Source organism: Procambarus clarkii, chromosome 63, assembly GCF_040958095.1.
Source record: "Procambarus clarkii isolate CNS0578487 chromosome 63, FALCON_Pclarkii_2.0, whole genome shotgun sequence".
NCBI lineage: Eukaryota > Metazoa > Arthropoda > Malacostraca > Decapoda > Cambaridae > Procambarus > Procambarus clarkii.
In genome coordinates, this window is record NC_091212.1 from 4,676,563 (window position 1) to 4,686,562 (window position 10,000).

The 10,000-nt window shown below is 56.4% G+C and overlaps 2 non-coding genes across 2 annotated transcripts; both read left to right on the forward strand.

Moving 5' to 3' along the window:
- The first annotated feature begins 6,032 nt into the window (after positions 1–6,032).
- On the forward strand, positions 6,033–7,904 carry LOC138354618 (small subunit ribosomal RNA). The gene has a single exon (XR_011223599.1). It is a non-coding gene; the product is annotated as a small subunit ribosomal RNA (ribosomal RNA).
- Positions 7,905–8,551: 647 nt separating this feature from the next.
- On the forward strand, positions 8,552–8,713 carry LOC138354615 (5.8S ribosomal RNA). Its single transcript, XR_011223596.1, has one exon. It is a non-coding gene; the product is annotated as a 5.8S ribosomal RNA (ribosomal RNA).
- Positions 8,714–10,000: the final 1,287 nt, after the last annotated feature.

Consider the following 10,000-nt stretch of genomic DNA (forward strand, 5'->3'; position numbering starts at 1 on the left):
GTGAGGCGGCTGAGGACAGGGAGGAAACGGAGAGACGACCCACCGAGGGCTCGGTGCGTCGTCGAGAGAGTGCTGTGAGGCGGCTGAGGACAGGGAGGAAACGGAGAGACGACCCACTGAGGGCTGGGTGCGTCGTCGAGAGAGTGCTGTGAGGCGTCTGGGGACAGGGAGGAAATTGAGAGACGACCTCACTGTGGCTCGGTGAAACCGTCGAGTAGATCTTTCAGGTGGCTGAGGGCAGGAAGGAAAAGCAGAGACGAGGACATGGGGGGTTAGGGGGTGGGGTTGGGCTCTGGATGGGTGAGGGGAGGGGGGGTGTTAAGGTGGGTCGCCGAAAACGGAGATTCGACCTCAAACGGCGGGCTAGGATCCGTCCCTGATCCGACACAGAGACGGAACGGAGAGACGACCCACTGTGGCAGGGTGTGGCGTCGAGAGAGTCCTGTGGGGCGGCTGAGGACAGGGAGGAAACGGAGAGACGACCCACCGAGGGCTCGGTGCGTCGTCGAGAGAGTGCTGTGAGGCGGCTGAGGACAGGGAGGAAACGGAGAGACGACCCACTGAGGGCTGGGTGCGTCGTCGAGAGAGTGCTGTGAGGCGGCTGGGGACAGGGAGGAAATTGAGAGACGACCTCACTGTGGCTCGGTGAAACCGTCGAGTAGATCTTTCAGGTGGCTGAGGGCAGGAAGGAAAAGCAGAGACGAGGACTTGGGGGGGTAGGGGGTGTGGTTGGGCTCTGGATGGGTGAGGGGAGGGGGGGTGTTAAGGTGGGTCGCCGAAAACGGAGATTCGAACTCAAAAGGCGGGCTAGGATCCGTCCCTGATCCGACACAGAGACAGAACGGAGAGACGACCCACTGTGGCAGGGTGAGGCGTCGAGAGAGTCCTGTGAGGCGGCTGAGGACAGGGAGGAAACGGAGAGACGACCCACCGAGGGCTCGGTGCGTCGTCGAGAGAGTGCTGTGAGGCGGCTGAGGACAGGGAGGAAACGGAGAGACGACCCACTGAGGGCTGGGTGCGTCGTCGAGAGAGTGCTGTGAGGCGGCTGGGGACAGGGAGGAAATTGAGAGACGACCTCACTGTGGCTCGGTGAAACCGTCGAGTAGATCTTTCAGGTGGCTGAGGGCAGGAAGGAAAAGCAGAGACGAGGACTTGGGGGGGTAGGGGGTGGGGTTGGGCTCTGGATGGGTGAGGGGAGGGGGGGTGTTAAGGTGGGTCGCCGAAAACGGAGATTCGAACTCAAAAGGCGGGCTAGGATCCGTCCCTGATCCGACACAGAGACAGAACGGAGAGACGACCCACTGTGGCAGGGTGAGGCGTCGAGAGAGTCCTGTGAGGCGGCTGAGGACAGGGAGGAAACGGAGAGACGACCCACCGAGGGCTCGGTGCGTCGTCGAGAGAGTGCTGTGAGGCGGCTGAGGACAGGGAGGAAACGGAGAGACGACCCACTGAGGGCTGGGTGCGTCGTCGAGAGAGTGCTGTGAGGCGGCTGGGGACAGGGAGGAAATTGAGAGACGACCTCACTGTGGCTCGGTGAAACCGTCGAGTAGATCTTTCAGGTGGCTGAGGGCAGGAAGGAAAAGCAGAGACGAGGACATGGGGGGGTAGGGGGTGGGGTTGGGCTCTGGATGGGTGAGGGGAGGGGGGGTGTTAAGGTGGGTCGCCGAAAACGGAGATTCGACCTCAAACGGCGGGCTAGGATCCGTCCCTGATCCGACACAGAGACAGAACGGAGAGACGACCCACTGTGGCAGGGTGAGGCGTCGAGAGAGTCCTGTGAGGCGGCTGAGGACAGGGAGGAAACGGAGAGACGACCCACCGAGGGCTCGGTGCGTCGTCGAGAGAGTGCTGTGAGGCGGCTGGGGACAGTGAGGAAATTCAGAGACGACCTCACTGTGGCTCGGTGAAACCGTCGAGTAGATCTTTCAGGTGGCTGAGGGCAGGAAGGAAAAGCAGAGGCGAGGACTTGGGGGGGTAGGGGGTGGGGTTGGGCTCTGGATGGGTGAGGAGAGGGGGGGTGTTAAGGTGGGTCGCCGAAAACGGAGATTCGAACTCAAAAGGCGGGCTAGGATCCGTCCATGGTGTGGCACCAAGAGAGAATGGCGAGACGACCCACTGTGGCTCGGTGTGGCGTCGAGAGAGTCCTGTTAGGCGGCTTAGGGCAGGGAGGAAACCGGAGATGGGGGGGAGGGAGGTGCAAACCTGGACTGTTAGGCGAGCGGCTTACTCCCGCCGTTTACCCGCTGGACCTCGTCCAGTCTCCGGCAATGCTCCGGCACAGAGAATGCCTGGCCTGGCGTGACGGCCTGCTCCTGCCCGGTGTGTGGCGGTCGCGCCAGCAGTGTTTCTCGTGTAGCATGCGAGCGTTGCCGGTGTCGTCGGGAGCCGGGATATGTTCTCGAACAAAGTTACCTGAGCGAGTGTGCCTTTCTCCCTGTCGTCAGCTCGGGTCTGGTCGAATTGGGCCGGTGGCGCCGAAGAAGTTACCACCGGAGACCAGGGTCCAGTGGCTAGAGCCGGGCCCAACGGCTATTGCCGAGTACCTTCCTCCGATGCAGGAAGAAGGTGTGTTCAGTCCCGCGGAAATCGTACGGCGGGTGCCGAATTTACCAGTGGCCAGCCGGGTCCAGGAGCTAGAGCCGGATTTGTCGGCTACTGCCGGGTAACCTACTTTGGATGCGGGTGCTGGGGTGGTCGGCCCCGCGGAAATCGGACGGCAGGCGCCGAAGATACCAGCGGCGAGCCGGGTCCCGGAGCTAGAGCCGAGCCCATCGGCTATTGTTGAGTAGCCGTCTTTGCCGGCAGAGCTGGCGTTTTCAGTCTCGTCGAAATCAGACGGCGGGCGCCGAAGTTAACAGCGGCTAGCCGGGCCCCAGAGCTAGAGCCGGACCCAGGGACTAAAGCCCAGCGGTGTGCTTCCGGTTGGGCGTTTGCGTTTTCAGTCTCGCGGAAATCGGACGGAGGGCGCCGAAGTTACGTTTTGCCAGCCGGGTCCAGTAGCTAGAGCCGGGCCCGGGGACTAGAGTCCCGCGTCGGCCTCCGACCCAAGTGCTTCTGTTTTCAATCTCGTCCAAATCGGACGAGGGGTACGGAAACGGCACAACTTAACCCGGGTCCAGGGGCTAGAGCCGGGCCCGGCGACTAGAGTCCCGCGTCGGCCTTCGGCCCAAGTGCTTCCGTTTTCAATCTCGTCCAAATCGGATGGAGGGTACCGAAACGGCGAAACGTAACCCTGACTCCCTTGCAAGTGCCTGGTCCGGTAACCCTATTGTCCTTCAAGGCTCTCAGACCTGAAAGGAATTGGGAGGCAAGTTCGGCATTCTGGCCGAAATCGAGCGCCGGAGTGTACCTTTTTCCAGAACTGGGACATGGTACATCAGGGGTTTTCGTGCTTAGACCACAGCACAGCGAGAGCTGGGCGACCATTTGAGCTCAATTTGCACGAAGTGACGACATCACCTTGACCCATTCGATATATATAGGGGAGACCTGGTGTCTGTGGCACCTTTCTCGTGGGTAACCTGCTGTCTTAGGGGACCATGCGAGGGAGACTACTGACAACTACCTGCGTCTTGGCGACATTCTAAGTCTCGTTGTTGCCAGAGGGAAGGAGCAAATGTTTTCCATTGTTTTGGTGCGTTGGCTACTTTCCCTTCCCCCATTCCACGGTGCTGGTTCTCGGTTCCGGTGCGGTAGCGAACTGTTTGCCGCAGACGTTTACCGGAGTAAATGGGGAACCAGCCTTTTACCTGTCGCGGGGTACATATGCCGAGGTATTTGGAGTCCGGTGTGTGAGTGACCGACCATTGCGTTCTGTTAGACATACGTAACATTAGGCGAAGGCGGCCCTCCTTGCACATGTCGTGTGGTTCCAGAGCCAGGCATCTCGGGTCCGGTGTGCGCGTGCGACCGATCTTGTTCATGTGTTAGACATACGTAACAGTGGGCGAAGACGGTCGGCGAAACTCGCGCATGTCGTGTGGTCCGAGATGGCCTTCCATGCACATTAGATATAGCTATATAAAGGGGGGAGACTCGGTGGCTGGCTGACAACTACCGGCGTCTTGGCGACATTGTGTCTCGTTGTCGCCAGAGAGAAGGAGCAAATGTATTCCATTGTTTTGGTACGTGGGCTCCTTTCTCTTCCCCCACTGTTAGGGCGCTGGTTCTCGGTTCCGGTGCGGTAGCGAACTGTTTGCCGCAGACGTATACCGGAGTAATTGGGGAACCAGACGGTGTTTTGCCTGTCGCGGGATTGGATCACAGGTTCTGGGTTCCGGTGCGGTTGCGAACTGCTTCTCGTTCACCGGCGCCAATGGGGAACCTGCCTGTCTGTCGCGGGGCAAATGCCACATAGGCTGAGGTATTTGGAGTCCGGTGTGTGAGTGACCGACCATTGCGTTCTGTTAGACATACGTAACATTAGGCGAAGGCGGCCCTCCTTGCACATGTCGTGTGGTTCCAGAGCCAGGCATCTCGGGTCCGGTGTGCGCGTGCGACCGATCTTGTTCATGTGTTAGACATACGTAACAGTGGGCGAAGACGGTCGGCGAAACTCGCGCATGTCGTGTGGTCCGAGATGGCCTTCCATGGACGTTAGATATAGCTATATAAAGGGGGAGACTCGGTGGCTGGCTGAACCTACTACCGGCGTCTTGGCGACATTGTGTCTCGTTGTCGCCAGAGAGAAGGAGCAAATGTATTCCATTGTTTTGGTGCGTGGGCTCCTTTCTCTTCCCCCACTGTTAGGGTGCTGGTTCTCGGTTCCGGTGCGGTAGCGAACTGTTTGCCGCAGACGTATACCGGAGTAATTGGGGAACCAGACGGTGTTTTGCCTGTCGCGGGATTGGATCACAGGTTCTGGGTTCCGGTGCGGTTGCGAACTGCTTCTCGTTCACCGGCGCCAATGGGGAACCTGCCTGTCTGTCGCGGGGCAAATGCCACATAGGCTGAGGTATTTGGAGTCCGGTGTGTGAGCGACCGACCATTGCGTCTTGTTAGACATACGTAACTTGCAGGCGAAGGCGGCCCTCCTCGCACATGTCGTGTGGTTCCAGAGCCCAGGCACCTCGGGGTCCGGTGTGCGCGTGCGACCGATCTTGTTCATGTGTTAGACATACGTAACAGTGGGCGAAGACGGTCGGCGAAACTCGCGCATGTCGTGTGGCTCGAGAATTGCCTTCAATTCCTCCCTGGAGTGAGTAGTTTGTTTCGGCAGCAGCTCTCTCTCCACACAACCCCCCATCATCCTCCTTCCCGCAAGAGCATGATCCCGATGCTCGATGCAAACTGAGAACTGTCACTGCACACGCTGCGGCATCTCGGGTCCGGTGCGCGAGGCGAACTTGCATTCTGCTAGACATACGTAGCATTAGGCGAGAGCGCCCGTAATCGCGCACGTCGTGAGGCTCGAGAGGCCTTCAAAGCAGCGCCTCTGTATTGTGTCACGACGATTCCTTCCGATCTCCGTGCGATCACTTCTCCAGCCTACGACTGCACATCGAGTCAGCTATCGATCGGTCTGTGTGCATGGGAACAGAGCACCAACCTTCTTCCATGTCATGGGAAGGCTGAACAAAAACACTGTGGCGTCGCCTCTCTCCACCAACGAGGAGGCGACAAACCACACGGCACCTCGGATGCATTTCCGACGGTTCCTTTCATATAAAAGGGGTGACGCCGAGGAAAATAAGACTCGCGTCCCTACCAAAACGAAAAAGACCACCACCACCACCTACTCACTTACTACTGCTCCTCCTCCTGTTTTTCCAGCTTGCCGTGTTGAATGACGACAATGACGAGCAGGAGTAATCTCGGCGGGGTAGTTATGATCGTTCGTCCACGCGGAGTAACTGCTCTCCTCCGCCTCTGTTCGTCTAACGTATCGACATAACGCCATACTGTCGGGCTGCTAGAGAGTCCATAGTGAGATTTAACTTGCAAAGCAGGATTAAAACGCAAAACCGAGGGGAGCGAGGGGTGTGTGTGTGTGTGTGTGTCTTGTGTACTATATATCAGTAGTACTGTTGAGCTACCTGGTTGATCCTGCCAGTAGTCATATGCTTGTCTCAAAGATTAAGCCATGCATGTGTAAGTACAAGCCGAGTTAAGGCGAAACCGCGAATGGCTCATTAAATCAGCTATGTTTCATTGGATCTGTAAACCCACTTACTTGGATAACTGTGGTAATTCTAGAGCTAATACATGCATCACGTCTCTGACCGCAAGGGAAGAGCGCTTTTATTAGTTCAAAACTGGTCGGGCCTCGGTCCGTTAACCCACCCGTGGTGAATCTGAATAACTTTTTGCTGAGCGCACGGTCTCCGCACCGGCGCCGCATCCTTCAAGTGTCTGCCTTATCAGCTTTCGATTGTAGGTTATGCGCCTACAATGGCTATAACGGGTAACGGGGAATCAGGGTTCGATTCCGGAGAGGGAGCCTGAGAAACGGCTACCACATCTAAGGAAGGCAGCAGGCACGCAAATTACCCACTCCCGGCACGGGGAGGTAGTGACGAAAAATAACGATGCGAGACTCATCCGAGGCCTCGCAATCGGAATGAGTACACTTTAAATCCTTTAACGAGGATCTATTGGAGGGCAAGTCTGGTGCCAGCAGCCGCGGTAATTCCAGCTCCAATAGCGTATATTAAAGTTGTTGCGGTTAAAAAGCTCGTAGTTGGATCTCAGTTCCGGACTGACGGTACACCGCCTGGTGCTTACTGTCACGCTCCGAACAGCTAACTAGCCCCGCCGGCTCGCACGGGGTGCTCTTCATCGAGTGTCCCGAGTGGCCGGCACGTTTACTTTGAAAAAATTAGAGTGCTCAGAGCAGGCTACTTTAATGGCCTGAATGTCTATGCATGGAATAATGGAATAGGACCTCGGTTCTATTTTGTTGGTTTTCGGAACCTGAGGTAATGACTAATAGGAACAGGCGGGGGCATTCGTACTGCGACGCTAGAGGTGAAATTCTTGGACCGTCGCAAGACGAACTACTGCGAAAGCATTTGCCAAGGATGTTTTCATTAATCAAGAACGAAAGTTAGAGGTTCGAAGGCGATCAGATACCGCCCTAGTTCTAACCATAAACGATGCCAACTAGCGATCCGCCGGCGTTATTCCCATGACCCGGCGGGCAGCTTCCGGGAAACCAAAGTCTTTGGGTTCCGGGGGAAGTATGGTTGCAAAGCTGAAACTTAAAGGAATTGACGGAAGGGCACCACCAGGAGTGGAGCCTGCGGCTTAATTTGACTCAACACGGGGAACCTCACCAGGCCCAGACACCGGAAGGATTGACAGATTGAGAGCTCTTTCTCGATTCGGTGGGTGGTGGTGCATGGCCGTTCTTAGTTGGTGGAGCGATTTGTCTGGTTAATTCCGATAACGAACGAGACTCTGGCCTATTAACTAGTCGACGGATCTCCAGCAATTGGTGTCCAGTTCGCAACTTCTTCTTAGAGGGATTAGCGGCAATTCTAGCCGCACGAGATTGAGCAATAACAGGTCTGTGATGCCCTTAGATGTTCTGGGCCGCACGCGCGCTACACTGAAGAGATCAACGTGTTCTCCCCCTCCGAGAGGAGCGGGTAACCCGTTCAATCCCCTTCATGATAGGGATTGGGGCTTGCAATTGTTTCCCATGAACGAGGAATTCCCAGTAAGTGCAAGTCATCAGCTTGCGCTGATTACGTCCCTGCCCTTTGTACACACCGCCCGTCGCTACTACCGATTGAATGATTTAGTGAGGCCTTCGGACTGGCGCTCTTGGATGTTCTACCCCTCGCGTCTCGGCGCAAGGGGTTCTCGCCTCGAGCTGACGGAAAGATGTCCAAACTTGATCATTTAGAGGAAGTAAAAGTCGTAACAAGGTTTCCGTAGGTGAACCTGCGGAAGGATCATTACAGTTTGTGACGCGAGAGCTGCAACCATCGGCTCGTCGTCGTCGTTCGAGTATTCTTCAATGCGAAGAAGGCAAGGGTAGCCTTGGGAGCCGCACCCAATTGCCGTGGGAAAGGAGAAAGCGGATAAACGGCGGGGAGATCAACACCCACTGTGAGACAATAACAGGTCTGTGATGTCGGACTGACATGACATGTCAGTCAGTCCGACCGGCGCAGGTCACAGTCCTAGCGCCGTATACTGCTTTAGAGTCATCTGTTGGGGCTCGCGACACCCGTCACCGACATCTTTCTTCCTTGTCCCCGGTCGCTCAGTGGCTTCCGGCACCCACACCATAGAGAGAAAGCAGCAGGCGAAGACGCTACTGCTCCTCTCGTTGACAGGGCCGGCGCCTGCTACTCTGGCGGCGTCTAGTGCTGGGTTTTCCTTGACACGCTTCCCAGTGGGCCCCTCCCTCCCCGCCTTCACTCTACTGTAAACGTAAATGTACGTGTGCGGCAGAGGAGGAAAAAGGGGAGAGAGAAAAAAAGCATTTTATGTGTCTTCTAACCAAAGTCGGGCTCTTACCAGCCCTATCAAACCCCCCATACATTACGTCCTCCTATGATGGAGTGATAGACGGCCGACAGGCCTTAATAAAAACATATACAACTCTTAACGGTGGATCACTTGGCTCGTGGGTCGATGAAGACCGCAGCTAACTGCGTGTCGGTATGTGAATCGCAAGAATACCAGATACATCGACAAGTCGAACGCACATTGCGGCGGCAGTCCTGATATGTGTACTGTCGCCACTCCTGCGCGAGGGTCGGAATAACATCCATCGGGCGAGTAGCTGTTGCGGCCTCCATATTCTGCTCTTTGGCAGGCTCAACGATGCGCTTTGGCCTGCTCTGGGGAACGACGCCCGCCACTGCCCCCCGAATGAGAAGGCAGGAGGCAAACCGGGAGTCCCCCTAATATTTGACAAACGAGCCCCTAGCACACCTCATCATGCTGTGAAAGAAAGACGCTTTTCGTCCTATTTCTGCAACAGAGGCCTGCCGCCCTTTGAGTGAGAAAACACTCGACGTCTGCTGCGGATCCGATTGTCCCACAGACGTGCAGCAAGCAAAGCCGCCAGTTTCCACCCCTCCGTGGACTGGACGGCACAACACAAGGGTATGGCTAGAGGACCGGGTCGGAAGCGACATGCCATGCGTCGCCGTCCAGAGGTAGTAGTGTGCCAGGGAAATTGAACGCTTGAGGAACCTCCCGCCTATCACACACACTCTCTACGGACCGACTCAACCGGATTTCATTTACTTTGGCCTAGCAGAATTCGAGAGAGAGAAGAAATGGTGCCAATAACGCTCATGAACGAGTAAATTACACCAGTACACAGGTGCATGTATGAGAGAGAGGCGTGTGCGCACAGAAGTAGTGCTATACTACTACTGTTGTTATTATTATTGTTACAATTTCGTTGGCATGTGTGCACCCTAGTGGTAGCCGCTGCCACAGTTGTGGGGCCTATAAGCAACGCTTGCTGAAACCGAAGTGACGGCGTGTCTGGCGCAAGCCGTCAGACGGCCAAATTCGGATTTTCAGTGCGTTGGCTGGGGGACAGTAACAGCCGTGGCATCATCAGCAGCAGCCGCTGTGTTTGTTGCTGGTGTGGTGCGAGGGAGCGACCGCCTGTCGTCATGACGGAGGAGGTGCTGCTCCCGTGCTGTGCTTTGCCCCTCAGCAAAAGGCGTAGCCAGAGTGCTCGCCGACGGGTGGCGTCCTTGATTGATCAAATCAAAATGTGTGTGACTGTGTGTGTGTGTTTTTGCGCCGAGACCGCCCCTCGAGCGATGATCGATGATCAAATAAAATTTTAAACCACCAGCGCACGAAAAAAAAAACCCACCGTCGACCTCGTGTCGGGAGAGACCTACCCGCCAAATTTAAGCATATTAATAAGCGGAGGAAAAGAAACCAACAGGGATTCCCTTAGTAAGGGCGACTGAACGGGGAAGAGCCCAGCGCATAACCTCGTGTCTTAACCGGCACGAGGGGTGTTGCGTTTCGGAGGGTCCGGCACGCCGTCCCATACCGCCTAAGTCAAGCTTGA